General features: G+C 42.2%; 1 protein-coding gene across 15 annotated transcripts in view; it reads left to right on the plus strand.

Moving 5' to 3' along the window:
• Positions 1 to 15,492, plus strand: part of nbeaa (neurobeachin a) — a 106,505-nt gene that overhangs the window by 5,728 nt on the left and 85,285 nt on the right. The gene's annotated exons all lie outside the window — the stretch shown is intronic.

A 15,492-nucleotide genomic window follows, 5' to 3' on the forward strand; every position in this document is an offset into this window, starting at 1 on the left:
ACCGACGGATGCGCACAGCCACCACTTCGGGCATCCTTCCCCCCGAAAACCGTGCAGGTGTGTTTGTCTGACACCAGTTCAAACAAACTGATCGGACAAAGGCCGACTAGCATGATGCTATCCAGCGATGTGTGTGTGTGTGTGTGTGGGAGAATGGCTCCAAATTATGCATAAGGCCTATTGTTGCAGACATGGCCCTGCATCATCCTGTGCGCCAGAGGAGTGATGTATAGGCGGCTTTGAAGCGTTTAGTGGGTTGTATTACTGTGTGCATTGCATAGTGGGTTATTTATGCTGCAGATATAGGCTGCCCCCCTCCCCCTTCCTCCATCCTTTCTCCTTCCATCCTTATTCTTCCATGATGAGAGGTCGAATCCGAGGCCTGCATGCACCCGGCACAACACAGGGGAGGATTAATCCAGCTGACTGACTGACTGGTGTGGACTGTTATGAAACAGATGGGCTAAATGTACAGCAGATCTAGAGAGGAGCTTTAGGAGGATATGTGCTGCTCCCCCCCCCCACCTTCATTCATACTTCAGGCAAAGGGGGGGACTGCATGATTGTACCCGCCAGGTAGAAGCTCTGATCATTCTTATGTCTTTTAAAAAGTAGAGCCATTCAGACATTCTAAAGCTAGATGTCAACACAGTGTTTTGGCTATTTCAGGGCCCCACATTTCCAGTGGCATTTTTGTTTTTATTTCTTTATTTTTTTACTTATTTTTCCTCTCTGCCCTCCACATTCAGGTTGCATCTTATCTCCCAGTCAGTTTGTAGGTATGGGGGCTCAGAGCAATCTCATCTCCCTCCCTGCGCCAGCCGATAACCGTCCGCCGACCGCCACGGCCTCCTCCGTCGCTCCGGAGGGACGCTGCGTGCACAGGCCCCACTTCTGGCCGGAGCAGCGCCATGCATTTAAAAGCAGGTGGAGGGAGAGAGAGGGAGAGGGGGGAGGGTGGGGGAGGAGGTGGTAGGATGCTGCAGTGGCTATGTGCTCAGAAATCACCAGCTGATGCAGCGGAAGAGGAGAGGACCTGGGATTGGTCCACATCAGATCAGTGAAAGCTCGGGGTGCAGAGAGACAATTCTCCCCACCCCCCACGAGACGGGCCGAGACTTTTAAGAATATTTTTACCAGGAAGGTTTTTGCCACAAACTCAACTGACTGGCTCCTCTCCTCTCAGATGTCTTGTGAGTCTTTCGTGCCTTAGAAGGGGCACAAACTCATCAAGTGCCAAGCTTTCTTTTTTCACCCCAGTATTTTCTTTTAAAAATAAAAGCCATATTCTTTAGATGTCTTATGTCCAAACATTCATACAGAAATATGACATTAACATTTCTCAGTGTCAGAGTTTATTTGAAATTTGTTTTTGATAAGTTAGAAGACGTGTTTACTTTATTTACTGGTTTCTAATTTTGCCACAGGCCATCAAAACAACAACAACAAAAAAACCCCTCAATTAAAATTCAAACAGCTGCTAACACCCTCCCCCACCCCCTAAATTACAGAAGAAAACACAAAAACACACTATGGATTAAAGGAAAGGAAAGCCTGAGGCCTGGAAACGCTCAGGACCGAAGAGGACATTAGAGCGAAACTCCTTTGTGCGTGTTTTCTTTATTAATATTTTCATTACAGAGAAAAGCTGCTCACTCTGATGAACACAGTGATAATTAAACAACCTGTGGGGGAAGTTGAGGGGTTAGGGGGACTCAGTAAAAGGTATAGTCTGATTTTTAATGTTTTTTTTTATTCACCCTCACATCATAGTTTGGCTGTAAACGGATCAACGAAAGGTTCAGACTTTACTTTCTCTCCCTAAAGGTCGACGAGTTACCATGTGAACCCTGCGTCAAGTCAGTTCCGTTTTAAAGAAATGCGCGACAAAGACTCTTCCCCTCAGCACGTAGCTGCAGAGGCTGCGCTTACAACAAGGCCCGAGTGGGGAGACCTGCGCTGGTCCTGGTGCCTGACCCGTTAATTTTAAACTGCTTCCCCGCAAACAGTTAAACATGTCAATTTCAGACGTTTTCAGGCGTGATTTCAGCAGACAAAGTCATGAATTTGTTTTTTTTTTGCTTCGTGAAACAACTCAACAAGTCTCAGGACATTTTAGAGTTCTTGTGACACGGGATCTTGTCCCCCCCCCCCCGTGAAGGCTCATCTGAAATCAACTCCTCAGCAGATATTTAAAAAAATGAAAAAATTCTGTAAACACCTGCTTTCATGCCAGCTCGTTTGAAAGTGATTGCCGCTCTAATGCAGTAACGCACATAAAGCCCGACACCGTGACAGTCATACAAAGCTTCTATTTATTTATTTTTTTTTAACTGGCTAAATCCTGAATTGAACAATCAGTTCTGGCAGCAAGGGCTGCCCAATAGTTAAGCCTGTTAGGGAATTCTGTTGCCCAGCTCCTTAATTAAAAGAGTTGAAACAAAGAGGTGCAGAGGCAGGAAGCCTCGGTGGTCATGCTGCTGCTACAACGAGTCCACTGTGACCCAAGAGCTGATCCATTATTCCAGTCAATGTGGGAGACCACAGCAGCCACAATCCCTGTCCCCCGAGGCTGTATTGATCAGATCCTGCTGCGTTTCGGGCGAGCAGATAGATTGCCCGGTGTATGATATACATCTGAATAAAAGGAGCACAGTGTTTGTTGTGGATAGTGCTGGTGATGAACTACTGAGTAAATTAGTTGTGAAGCTCTAGCGTCTCTTGAAGGTAAGCGTATCACGGCAAAGTTTTAGACAAAGCTCACCTTATGTTGAGAGATCATGCAGTTGTAGCCTTTTTGGTGAAACTTTGAAAATCCCGTTGTTATGCACAATCTCATCCGATATCAGAAGATGTCACGCTCAGAGTATGTGCTGTGGATGACTCTCAGCTACTACCACACTAAATTGTAGCTCAGTATCTGTAAAACTGAGTTATTTATATTCACTTTTGTGTTTTTCAAGTTCAGTTGGGTGTGGCAGCCATCTTGAATTAGGTTGTCTCTAAAAGGTAATCAAATGCAGATGTACGTCGATTGATTACTTTCTGAAAGTTTCATTGAAATCTCTCCAGTGATTCATGAGATATTTTGCTAACAGACAAATGGCGTTGACTCTCGAGCGCAAAAATTTGAAACAAATATTTTTAGCAATCTGTTGCGGTCTGTATATGCGTTGAGGGTCGCTTTTGGCTACTACCGCACCAGATCTTAGGTCGGTATCAGTAAAATTGATCACGTTATTGACATTTTTGTGTTTTTTAGGGTCATTTGGCTGTGGCAGCCATCACATTACCTTCGCCGTTGGCAACAGGCAATAGATAGAAGAAAACGAGAGAAATGGAAGCACAAAAACCATTTTCAGCCAGGACTTGGATAAGTTTTTGTTTTCACTGTTGCACAAATAGTATGTTTAAATATACGTAATCATTCCTCAAACAGCATTTGCAGCGGAGCCACGTATAAATACAAATATAAATAAATGCATTTATGTACACAGTGTTTGCGGCTGCAAGCTGCTCCATTATTATAATCAGCAAGGCATCTCAGTTGTCAAGGCAACCCTACTCTTTGGCTGCCTGCATCCAGACGCTGGACCTCCTGGTGTCGTTTTCCACTTCCGGACTTCTCCCACGGCGCCCCGCTGCAGCTCCGCTCTCCACGTATTTCTGACGTGACTTCGTCTGTCTGCTCGGCCGTAATATAAACGCCACTCGAGGAGCCGGGCGCCCCCTCAGAAACGGCGAACTCTGCGAAGAAAGACGCGGGCCTATTAAGCTTCTCTTTCCTGTGTCGGAGTGAGGCGTCATTAAGCTCGCCTTGTGTACATGTGGTTGATAAATTTATTTAGTTTATTATCAGATTTCCCAAAGGAGGTTTTGTTGAGCTGGCATCTGGTGCGCTTAAAGGCCATGACGAGCGATTAATAATGTAATTTTCATTCCTCACTGATCCCCACATGGAAGTCTTAATTCTTATGTATTTTTTTTCTATTTTTTCTTTTTTTGTTCATGTGTATTGGAGAACCACTGTATGAAGCACTGGACTTATTTTAATGAAACTCTCAGAAACTAATCGTTGGGTATGCGTCTACATCTGATTACCCTTTTGGAGTCGAACCGTTTTAAGACATCCAATCGTAGCCCACACAAAAACAGCTGGCTCTGTGCCAGTTTTGCAGCGATTGAGCTGAAATTGGACGTGGCGGTAGCTGAGAGTCACCCACAACACACGCCGTGAGCTCGACACCTTGGGGGGGGCTATCGCACGAGATCGCGGACAACATTATTTTTCCGGGTTCGGGCAAGAAAGTGAGAAAGTTGTCATTATTTTCAGCCTTCTTACAAAAAGTGGCATTTCTCTTTCGTTGACCTGGATTTCTTTAATTGGTGATGCAGCAAAAGCAAAGCTTCAACATCGCCATTATCGACAACACATTACAGGATAGACTGCTTTCTGCTGCGGCGATGGACCAATTTACTGCTTGTGTCATCCCTTAAGAACACGCCCCCCCGCCCCCCCCCATTGACTAGATAATGGTCAGTCGGTTCGACTCACAGATTTTCTTCATTTGACATGTTTTCCACTGTAGGAAGCTGGGTGAGCAGCAGTGTTTGTTGAAGTAACGCTTGGCATGTGACTTATCTATCTGAAGCACACTGTCACATCTATTCTTTGCTCAAAGACTCAAGCCACATTTCAAAAAGCATCTCCAGTCGGGGCTGTCAGTCCCAATGCCTCCGTGCAGCACCAGGTGTGCTTATTTATAGGCCGGACTGCTTTTTTTGGGATCAAAACAATATGCTTTGTCTGGCATAGATAATGATTGGTGACTTGCTCCTCAGTTCTTTGCTGTTCCCTCTCTCCTCCTCCTCCTCGCTCGTATGAATATCTTCCAGCAGTGCCACTTTAGGCCGTTTCAGGCGTCCCGCGGAGTCTCTGTTCGCAAATGTCTCGTTATCCCCGTCCACGGGCTCTGCTATCTCCAAGGTCACAAGTCCCGAGTCAGAAAAGGGACACGTTCTCGCTCAGATGTGCACGACTGGCACTGCAAACACTGCAAACGCCGCAACCATCCAAACTCAGACTGACCTGCTGATTTTATGGTTCTGTCCTGAATAGAACCATAAAATAAATAGAACGGCCTATTGCTCCTTGAAAGGAATGCATATTGCCCACTGCCTCTTATGTTGTGACAATGACAAAGTTGAGGCTGTTTTGATTGAACCTGGAGAATAACGTTGTGCACGGTCTCATGCACTCGTTGTATATGATGTGACCGACTCTCAGCTACTGACGTATTAAATGTTAGTGCATCTGGAGTTGCAGACATTTTTGTGTAGGCTGATGTTGTAGGAAAACATGGAGTACTGTATGAAATAATACCTGTGTGATGTTTTGCTACCCGACAGGCACATGAGCACTGGCAGAAAAAACCCAAGTCGTCCAGCCCTTCCTAACACCCTGTGCTCCGTGCCGATGTATATCACCATGATTGTTTTATTTATTTTTGAAAAGAACCTTTTCAAAATTCTGTTACATGGCAGCAACCCCCAGCCTGGCCTGAGCAACAGCACTGAAGTAAGTTTAATCAAAGTGTCGTTGTTGCCCCGCAGCTGGAAACTCGGAGCACGAGCCGCCTGTTACCTGCAGCGCTCCTAATCTGCCTCTGTGTTCATCCAGAGGAAAACAGTGAGTCATTGTGTGGAGCCCAGCCCAGCAGCTAAACGGCCCACTAAGACACTTAAACACTGCGTTTAATAACGTCCTGCTAATGGGGCTTTTGCGCTGTTGTGACAGACCTGTATTTAGAAAGATTTCTGACCACATATTCGGCACTTTTTAAAATTCATAGCTGCACGCAAAACACAGAAAGGACATGCCCATGAATAGACAAAAACCTTTTAAATACCATGAACGTTATTTTACTTTTTACATCACTTTTAGTTTGTTCTCTGTCGTCGTTGACTGAAAATTTGTTGGTTATCATGACAAGTTGTATGTTTAATGTCTGCAAAATATATATATTTTTTAAGTAAATTAAACTAAACTGAAGTTTTATACAAAGATCTTGCATGATTTGTTGGCGCTCAGATTATTTGTTGGGGATGACTCTCAGCTACTCCCACTCCAAATTTTAGCCTAATATCTGTAAAATTGAATGATTTACAGCCATAAGTGTGTTCACTAAGGTCAGTTAGCTGTAGCGGCCATCTTGAACCGGATTGACATGAAAATTTATTCAGCTGTAGATGTACATCCAATGATAATTTTAGGAGAGTTTCGTTAAAATCTGTCCGGCGGTTTACAAGATATTTTGCTAACAGACAAACAAAAAGAACACACCCACAGGCGATTACATAATTGTAATCTTTTATGAAGGCGGGTAATAAAAATGCAACGCTGTTGGGCACAAGCTAAGTCATGCATGGCACTTGACTGAACGATTTCACAGACATTTTGAATTAAATATAATGATCTAATAAACACACACTTGAAATAGGTCAAGTTGGGCTCTGAAATGCATTTTTTTCCACAATAGGCATATTACCTAAGAAATTACAAAAACAAGGAAACTGATTAACAATAGCAATAGTAATTTGAGTCTCACCTGGACGTTGTTGTGTTACTTTTTCCTTTTGATTTGACATAAAAAAGTGATTTGTTATTAAATCAGTGAATAAGCAAAAAAATATAAAATCAAAACATGATTTCAGGATATTTATATGGCTTGGTTTATTTATGTAACTTCATGCTGTTTTATATTTGTACTTTTTACCTGCCTTCCATCACTTTTTCTGATTTACCAACCAGAATATCAATAAAAATACTAATAAAATATTTAGTTTTGTTCACAAAAAGACCCTAAAAGGTGATTTTATTACGTTTTTTTTTGCCACATATGTCATGGAAAACCTTCAGATCTAAACCTCAACCTGAGAACATTTAAGAAAATATTATAAACACATAAACTATTTTCGCCTTATTTGTTAACTTCAGTTATGGATAAACACAAAATTGAACTAAATGCATTTTTTTTTATAATTCAAGTAAAATGGGACTTGATGCTTGTAAATCAGCAGAACTGCTTGTGAATTTTGTATTCATGAAGGGGGGGCGCAAACGTTCTTCACATTGGAGGCTAATGTTTCTGCAAATATAGGAATTAAAAACTGGAAATGGGTTGTAAATTCTCCATAGAAACGTCTCTGGAAGAGGACGCGTGTTTGGTTTGTCTGCTCCGAGTGGTTTTTCCGGCTCTCTGTAAAATGATGTCGGCGGATATTTTCGGGGAGATTAGCTGCTGTAAAGCTGCAGAGCAGCTTAGTCAGTTTGCGCCTAGAGTCTACAGCTGGCGAGAAACATCAGCAGCAAATGGTGAAAACGGTGCCGGTTCTGACCCGGTTTTACTTTGGGCCGACCTGCCACTTTAACTGTGAACGCACACGGGGGTCTGCTCCTCACTTGTACATGTGTCTACAAAGAAATGGAGGACGGGAGGGTGTGGCTTCCACTGCAAGGTCATGAATGACTTTGCTATCTATCACACAGCTGGGTTCTCCCGACCCCTGTATGAGCCAGAGAGAGGGGGAGAGAGAGAGTGAGTGAGTGTGAAAAAATATGCCTGAGGAATGTTCATCTTATTTAAAAGTCTAGCATTCCTTAAAGGAATGCATGTTGAATGGCTCAGTCTCAGCTTCTACCACACCAAAGGTTAGCTCAGCATCTCTAAAACTAACTGAGGTATAGCCATTTCTGTTTTGGCTAAAGTTGATTAGCTGTGGTAGCCATCTTGGATTTGATTGACTTCAAAAGTTAATTAGCTGTAAAGATGCATTCAGTACCTATTTCCTGAAGGTTTCATTAAAATCCGTCCAGTGGTTCATGAGTTATTTTGCTAACAGACAAACAGGGTTGACTTCAGCAGTTAAGACTAAAGTTTTAAACAATTATGTTGCACATTGAGTAGCACTTGGAGTGTGTGTTGTGAATGACTCTCGGCTACAACCACACCAAATTTGAGCACAATAGCCCAAAAAATCAGCTGAATTAGAGCTATTTTTGTGTTGCTAAGGTCAGCTGGCTGTGGCAGCCATCTTGACTTGGGTTGGCTTCAAAAATGAATCAGCTGTAGATGTGTACATGCAGTGATTATTCCCTGGAAGTCTCATTAAAATCACTCCAGCGGTTGATGAGATGTTTTGCTAACAGACAAAGACAAGAACGCTGTTGAAAGCACAGCTGTCAAAGGCGGTAGAGAGAGATTAAAAGAAGGTAAACCAAAGGAAGGAAAACGACGAGGAGGGGATAATGGAAAAGTCTCCACTTTAGGTGCTATTTTCTTCCTAGGTGCCACAGGTCCAGCTGATGTTCAGTGGGGGTCTGATGTGCTCTGCCCCCCCCCGTGGAGCCTCATCACACCGCGGGTACCACTGCTCACTCCTCTCCTCGTGACGTCGGACTGAAAAGCAGCCTCACAGGCAGAGTGTGCGCAGTTTAGTATAAACCACACAGGATCTATGTAAAACTTTGACATTTAAAGTTTTAATTGGACTTTTTTTTTTTTAATCATCAATCACCTACCTATCATGTAGGGTAGGGGAGGGGGGGAGGGGGGTTAAATTGCACCTTTTGCAAACGTTCAACTGCAAATTGTGCAGTCGCAGCCTCAAAACACCGGGACATACTGGACAAAACTAGAAACTATTTCCACCAATACCCAGTAAAGTACCCAATTAAAAGCAGAAATGTCAAGTTGCTCCTTAAACGACAAGCCTCGTCACTCCGAAATCCTCTTAGTAGCAATTTTTTTTTTTTTTTTTTCATTGTGATCTGCTTTAGGAGGAAAGAAATCTTTCCAAGGTGGAAAGCTGATTGCTGCTGGTTTCTTTCTTACTTCTGTTTCGCTCTCTGCGACTTGAATTACACCATGATTTGTGTTAAAACCCTCACGAGTCTGATTTAAAGCGCGCATGTGAGAAATATCTTGGCTAAACTGTTCACCTCCCCGTGTCCTAAAGCGCCTCAGTTCTGCCTCGCTCCTCTAAAATCCTTCTCATCCTTCGTTAGCTGCCATTTCCAGATGGTTGGATTTTTTTTTTCCCCCTTTCCCTCCCAAGGATAAGACATGTGAGATTTTAAGTGAGGTCTCCAAGTGTGTGTGTGGGGGGGAGAACACGGAATAAAGCTTGATGACACCTTTTGCTGCTTCCTCCATCTTTCCTTTCCTTATCCCCTTCGATGCACATACATCCTGCTAACCCCTGGGTCTAATCTGCTCCCTGCCTCCCCAGCTGGGTGAAGCGGCTGGTGAATGATCCCCATTATGAGGAGGTAATGGAGGTGTCTGCGGTGTCATCGCTCTCTGGTTTCTTTTCTCTCCTCTCCCACATTTTTTTTTTAGAGAAACATGTGAGTGGCTGTCTGTTGTGACGCGGACGAGCGCCGCCACCTTTTACCTTTCGCTGGCGAGCCTTTTGTGTCGCAGATGACGGATTGATGAGAAAGATGCGGGAAGATGACATCAGGCCAGAATTGTAGCACAGAACGGCGCAAAAAAGCTAAAGAGACGTTTTCACACATAGGATAATCTTTACTCCCTGACACACACCTTGCATAGTAACTATTTAATGCAGCAGTTATTATGGATAAAACACACTGGGTGGGTTACATGAAGTAAACACACATTTCATGAGCAATGCATGTCGCCACCCACTGAACTGTAAATTTATTCGCAGCTAAATGAAACATTCCCATTCAACATTTGTTATACGTTTTGCGGCTTTCACGAGCAATCTCGGTTATGTGTTCGAAACGGTTTTAATATTTTAAAATTCGATTCCATTTCGACGGGGGAGGGCAGCTCCAGAAATGTCTCAGAAGCGTGGCCAGATGGGGGGGGGGAATAATCATGGACTGGCCCACCAAAACAAAAAGCTAAATCAAAAATATCAGGAGTTTTATTACGCTGCTGTCATATATAGGCTATTAGAAAAAGACTGAAATATGAGAGTTGGAGAATTGCCTTCTAATATAGACCTAGTTTAGTTTATATTTATACAGAAATATTATGAATATAACCTCCTGAGACCAGGAATACTGATGTGAGGACATTGGTTTTCTGCACCATGATATTTTAGTCAATGCAGCTTGGACTGGTTGTCCTTATTCAGCAAGATTAGCTTTAAATATTTATTTTAATTTAATCAAAAAGTTACGTTTGTTATTTTGTTTATAAGGTTCTAATAATATCATGTAGCAAAGGGAAATAAAGAATGCACACTAAAAAAACAACCCTCAGAATAAGACTATCTGGCCAAGTGGGGGCCGTTGCCCCCCTCGGTCCCCCCTTTAGTGGCACCCTTGTTTCAGTTACTTTTCATTTTCTTTGTGAAACTCTCCCGCTGATTAGGATGGATCAGAATAAACATCTACAAACTGAGGGTGACTCATCTATTAAATGGGGGTTCAAGTCGTTGCCAGTTGTGCTTCGTTTGTGTGATTAAAAACGAAACGGTGGGACCTGCTTTTACAACTGCCCTGTCGGAATATTAAAGCGATCGTTCAGATCTTTCGAAGTGGGATTCTGTGGAGAGAGTTTGAACATCTTACCTGCTGTAAACGGCCCTTTGGACGGCCTCAGTTTGAAGAAAGAGAGCTCCCTTGAATGGACGGGCTAATGGCTAGTCCAAGGGGAGGCTTCATGAAACCCTATTTCTGATTATTTGCAAAGAATTTTAAGTTTTTTTTTTTACAGTCACAAATGCCCTTAGTTGCAGTATTTAGATTGGCAACAGTTTCATGAATTTTCTGCAGAAATAACCATGTGTTTAAAAGTTAACAGCAGCGTAAAGGTTTATAAAATGGTGTTCACATAAACTGGCATGAATTGTTTGACAAGGGAGTTAGTTTAAGACGCCAGGAATCCACTTTAATCTTGGCCTCACTCAGATTAGCAGTTAGCTCATCAATCCAAAAACTCTGTTTATCCAAACTGAGGCTGTTTGAAGACCTCTACGAGCTGTTTTACATTCTGTTAAATTTCCTTCAGGTTAGGGCTGAACAATGCAGGGTTTTTTTTTTTCAGACACTAATGGAATCTATTATTTCTGTAGATTCTTATAGGCCCTATAAGAAGCTTGAGCTCTTGTTTATCTTTCATTTTTTTTTGTCTTCCGCTCTGCTCCTTGTGTTGCACATCGTCGTGAATGGCTGCTTCATGCTATTGTGTCTGGCTCTTTTATGTGCTTGTGTGTGTGTGTGTGTTTTGGCCCAAAGTGTGTGCATTGTCTGCGAGGTGGGAGAGGGTGGCGTCTGCGTGGAAGCTTCGCATGCAGCGCTTGGATCCAAACCAGTGCTCAGGCGCTGATGTTTGAGTGTAAGTGTGCGTTTGTTTCCGTCTGGCACCCTGACCGCGCGGTAATATCCGAGTACTAACGAGCTGCTTCGTTAGAATTACCTGACGTGTGCGCGTCCCGGCGTGTTCAGAGATGAGTGTGCCCACGGCCCCGTGCTTCAGTCTCCCACACCTTCATCTGCAGATTTTCTCTGGCAGCACACTTGTACTCAGACTTATATACACATGCATAAAAATACACACGCTGCTCTCTTCCTTCTTGTAGCCCACATCATTGCCTGGCAGGGCTGATTTTATATTCATGTTGGCCTACTTTGCCTCTCTGCTTTGGCTCTACACACACATGCATCCCACATCTGCTTTACTGGAAGTAGCTATTCATCATGCTGCATACTGCAGTGGCCGAAGGTTGATTATAGCTAACGCTATAGTGTGCGTATTTGTATTAAGGGCAACTTTGTACATTAGACATCCAGCGTTTTCCTGCTTTGCTCATACATCCCCTGCAGCCTGGAAAACAGTGTCTGTAGTCGTAACAAGTCATTTAACACCACATTAGGCTGGTTAGTACATCTAGACTCTGTGTCAAGCCACAACATTGCCTACTTTTTCCCCTTATTTCCATCTGCGCTCTGCATGCAGGGAACCGTAAATCAGGACTGCATGTTCCTCCTCTTAAATAGACTTCAACCAGCGATTGCAGAAGAGAATTACATTCTCAGAAGATTTAATTTGATGAATCCGCATATCAAAAGAACTGGAGATAAAAGGGGAAAAATGGGCAGGTTTGGTTGTTCATATCAGCGAGGGGGGGAATGGTTTCTGATGTACTGTGACAATAATATTCCCAATTAGGACTCGATGTCAGTTATTATTGTCAACAAGTGATACGAAGTAGTTTTTTTTTTTAACCACTTTTGGGTACCTTGTTAAATCTCGTAGAGCGTGCTGCAAAAGGTTTCTGCGGTTTAAGGTGAACGTTCCGATCTTTTGAAGTGGAAATTATTGGGTAACTTTGTGAACAATTAATATCTCTTTGAACCACTTCAGCTCCGAGAAGTAAGCTTTGATTCTCACTGGACTGTTGAGCTATTGGTCGGTTCATGTGAACACTATTTTATAGGCGTTTACGTTGCTATCAATTTAAAATTACAGCGTTATTTCAGCAGAAGTGTCCCAGTAGCTGCACAATATATTGAAAAAGGTATGGTCATCGCAATATCAGTAACTTTGCAATTGTAACCCTTTAATCCTAACTGTTGACAAATGAGTAATTTTGTAAGATATTTAGAAAATGTTGGGTCTGGTGGGGCTTTGTTATTGCTATGTTTGTCATCATTTGCAGTAGTTATAGCTAAAATGTGTTTCGTAGGAATAACTTTTTAATGTTTCATTTCTGGAGATCATCTCAGGACCCCCAACCCGCTGTTTCGTGACCCACAGTGGAGTCCTGACCCCCCCCTGCTCTGAGAGCCACTGATCTATTGGCTAATTCCATAATAACTTATCCCAAAGGTTTTATTCAAAATATATTTCATAGATCTTTCTTTTCTAACCTCTCTGCTGGGTGGCTCAGTGAAGATTAATGTCTTGCCGCATGTTGCCGGGGTTTAGCCTTTCTTCTTCCACAACCTCGTGCCCACTCAGAAAAGGTTGAGTACCCGGCAGTGGTGGTGACTCACCGTGAATCCCCTCGGCTCACCCTCTGCCCTCCCTCCCCCTCTGAACAGCATTACTTCTTTCCCCTACGTGACCCCCCCCTCCCTCTGTCCCCAACACATTTCAGTCATCCTGCAGGCTGGAGAACATGGCTGCACAGCATCTTTGAATCATGTTAGGATTTACTTATCTTACCCTGAACAATTATAATGAGTGATACATTAATTTTGGTTAAGCATATAAATTTGTATTTGAGTGTTTTTCTTTAAGGGTATGAATTTGCACAGAAAAGTTTACCTGTACATTTATGGTATGTGATTTATGAACTGAGTGTGTCTGATAGTCAGAACTTTTTATCCTTTTCCTGCATCTCTGTAGTTTTTCTCCCCTGGACATTGATTTAGAGTTTGCAAATTTTATTATTATTATTGTTTTCTTGTTTTTTTAAACCTTAATCATTATCCCTTAAGTTTATTTTCCAAGCGTCTGGCCTTCCCAGGGAAAAGAGTGCAAGCTCTCAGGGCTGCATGTGCAGGCTGGCAATGTGCAGTGATATTTGAGAATAGATTTTGTGTTGATATGACCTTTTGATATAATTTTATTTTTTATTTTTTGTGACGGAGTTTGACATTTGACATCATCATCGAGGGAGCCGTAACTTTTTTTTTAGGAGCTGTCGACATAACTTTCTGCACCTAAACACACACGTTGGTTTGCTCTTTTTGCTCAATACTCTTGTAACTTAAAAATCTATTTGTAAAATGAAATTAGACTAAAACTGGAGGTAAATGAAGCTTCTGAAACGCCACTCTGCTGATTTCAACAGCTCTGCTTGATATCAAACATTGAACTTCTCATCCCAAATGTTTGGTCTTTTTTAAGTAGAGTTATTGTACTTTTAAAGGGTTTAAAATTCAATTATGTTTTAAAGACTATTGCTGAAGCTACCTAAATCTTGAAGTATTATTATTATTCATTAGTATTTAAGGAAATGTCTTCTAGGATGACGGTGCTTTTTATACATTTTTTTCATTGAAATTGAAGGTTTGTTCACATGGGAACAGCATCTTAGGACTCCCAGTATTTATTTATTTTTTTAAAACAGCTTCTAAAGTGATGCAAAAGTCTTGAAACATCACCGTAGCGTTTTCGGGTCGACAGTCAAAACACAACCTTTCAGAAACAATGATGTCATGCTGCAGTGTACTTCTTCACCCTACCTGCAGCCCAAGTGTGTCAGATGCACAGGCCGGACTTCTACAATCTGTGGTCAGATGCAGCAACAACAACAACGTCAAAGGCGGATTTCATGCTTGTGTTTGTGCTGCAGATGGTGCAGAACCTAGTTGCTAATTTACAGCAAAACCTATTGTATTACTTCAATTAGCAGAGAAAGCTCATGAACGATACGCCCCACCCTCCCTGGATCACCAGTTCACACTACCACTGAAAAGCAACAAACATCATTAAGGACTGCACACACACATACACACACACATATTGCACACCATCTGTTTGAACTGTTGCCATCAGGCTGATGTTACCGATCCTTAGAAACACACACATCCACAGCCACAGTGCTTTAAACTAAAGCAACCTTACCCTAACCACAAAACAAACATTGATTTACACGCTGACTTGTGTTTAGCTACTGACTTGTTTTGCACATTTTATTTGTAAATTTGTAACTTTAATTGATGTGTGATATTTTATAATGATTTTAATGGTGGGTTGTGTGTATTTTTACTACATTATATGGAGTTGACAAGAAAGCTTTCTATCTATATGGTGGATGGAAGGATGAATACAGAAATGACCTTTTTTGCTATTGCAGCTGGTAAATTTCCTCCATGTGGGTTTCATAAAATCTGTGTCCTAAAGCAGTGGTTCACAAAGTGGGGATCAGGACCCTGCTGTGGACTGTGAGTCACCAAGTGGGAGGTCTAGAGATGATCTCCCACAAGCAAAATATATTTCAAACCAACTGTTATTAGCATAATTTGGCCACATTTCTTAAACAAAATAAAACAGTAGTCAGAATAGACATAATAATAAAGTGTTTGAGATTGTTTTGTCATCATTTCTTTGTTTAATTTGCAATATTTATAAAAGCAGCAGGAGTTGAACCTAAAAGTCTCTAATGCTGGTTCTTTGTGGGTCTGAAGATGAAATGTTTGGGAACCACTCTCTTAAAAGATGCAAATACGGCAAAAATCACAGTGTAAAAGAACTGAATCTTTGTCGATCACCGCAAGTTCCACTTTAGATGATTCCCGTCGAGGTTGTATTTACTGCACACCAGCTGCACCATCACCTCTGCGTCTGCTGCACTTTCAACATGTTCCTAAAACAGCCGAACGTCACCATCCAGGCTGAGGGAAAGTTAAAGTAGCCTGTTAGACAAGGGGCACATTTGTAGAAAAGCTGCTAAAGTTGTTGTTAACTGTTTTTAAAACAACATTTTAACATGATGAAATGC

The sequence above is a fragment of the Kryptolebias marmoratus genome, linkage group LG13, assembly GCF_001649575.2.
Source record: "Kryptolebias marmoratus isolate JLee-2015 linkage group LG13, ASM164957v2, whole genome shotgun sequence".
In the NCBI taxonomy this organism is placed as follows: Eukaryota; Metazoa; Chordata; class Actinopteri; order Cyprinodontiformes; family Rivulidae; genus Kryptolebias; species Kryptolebias marmoratus.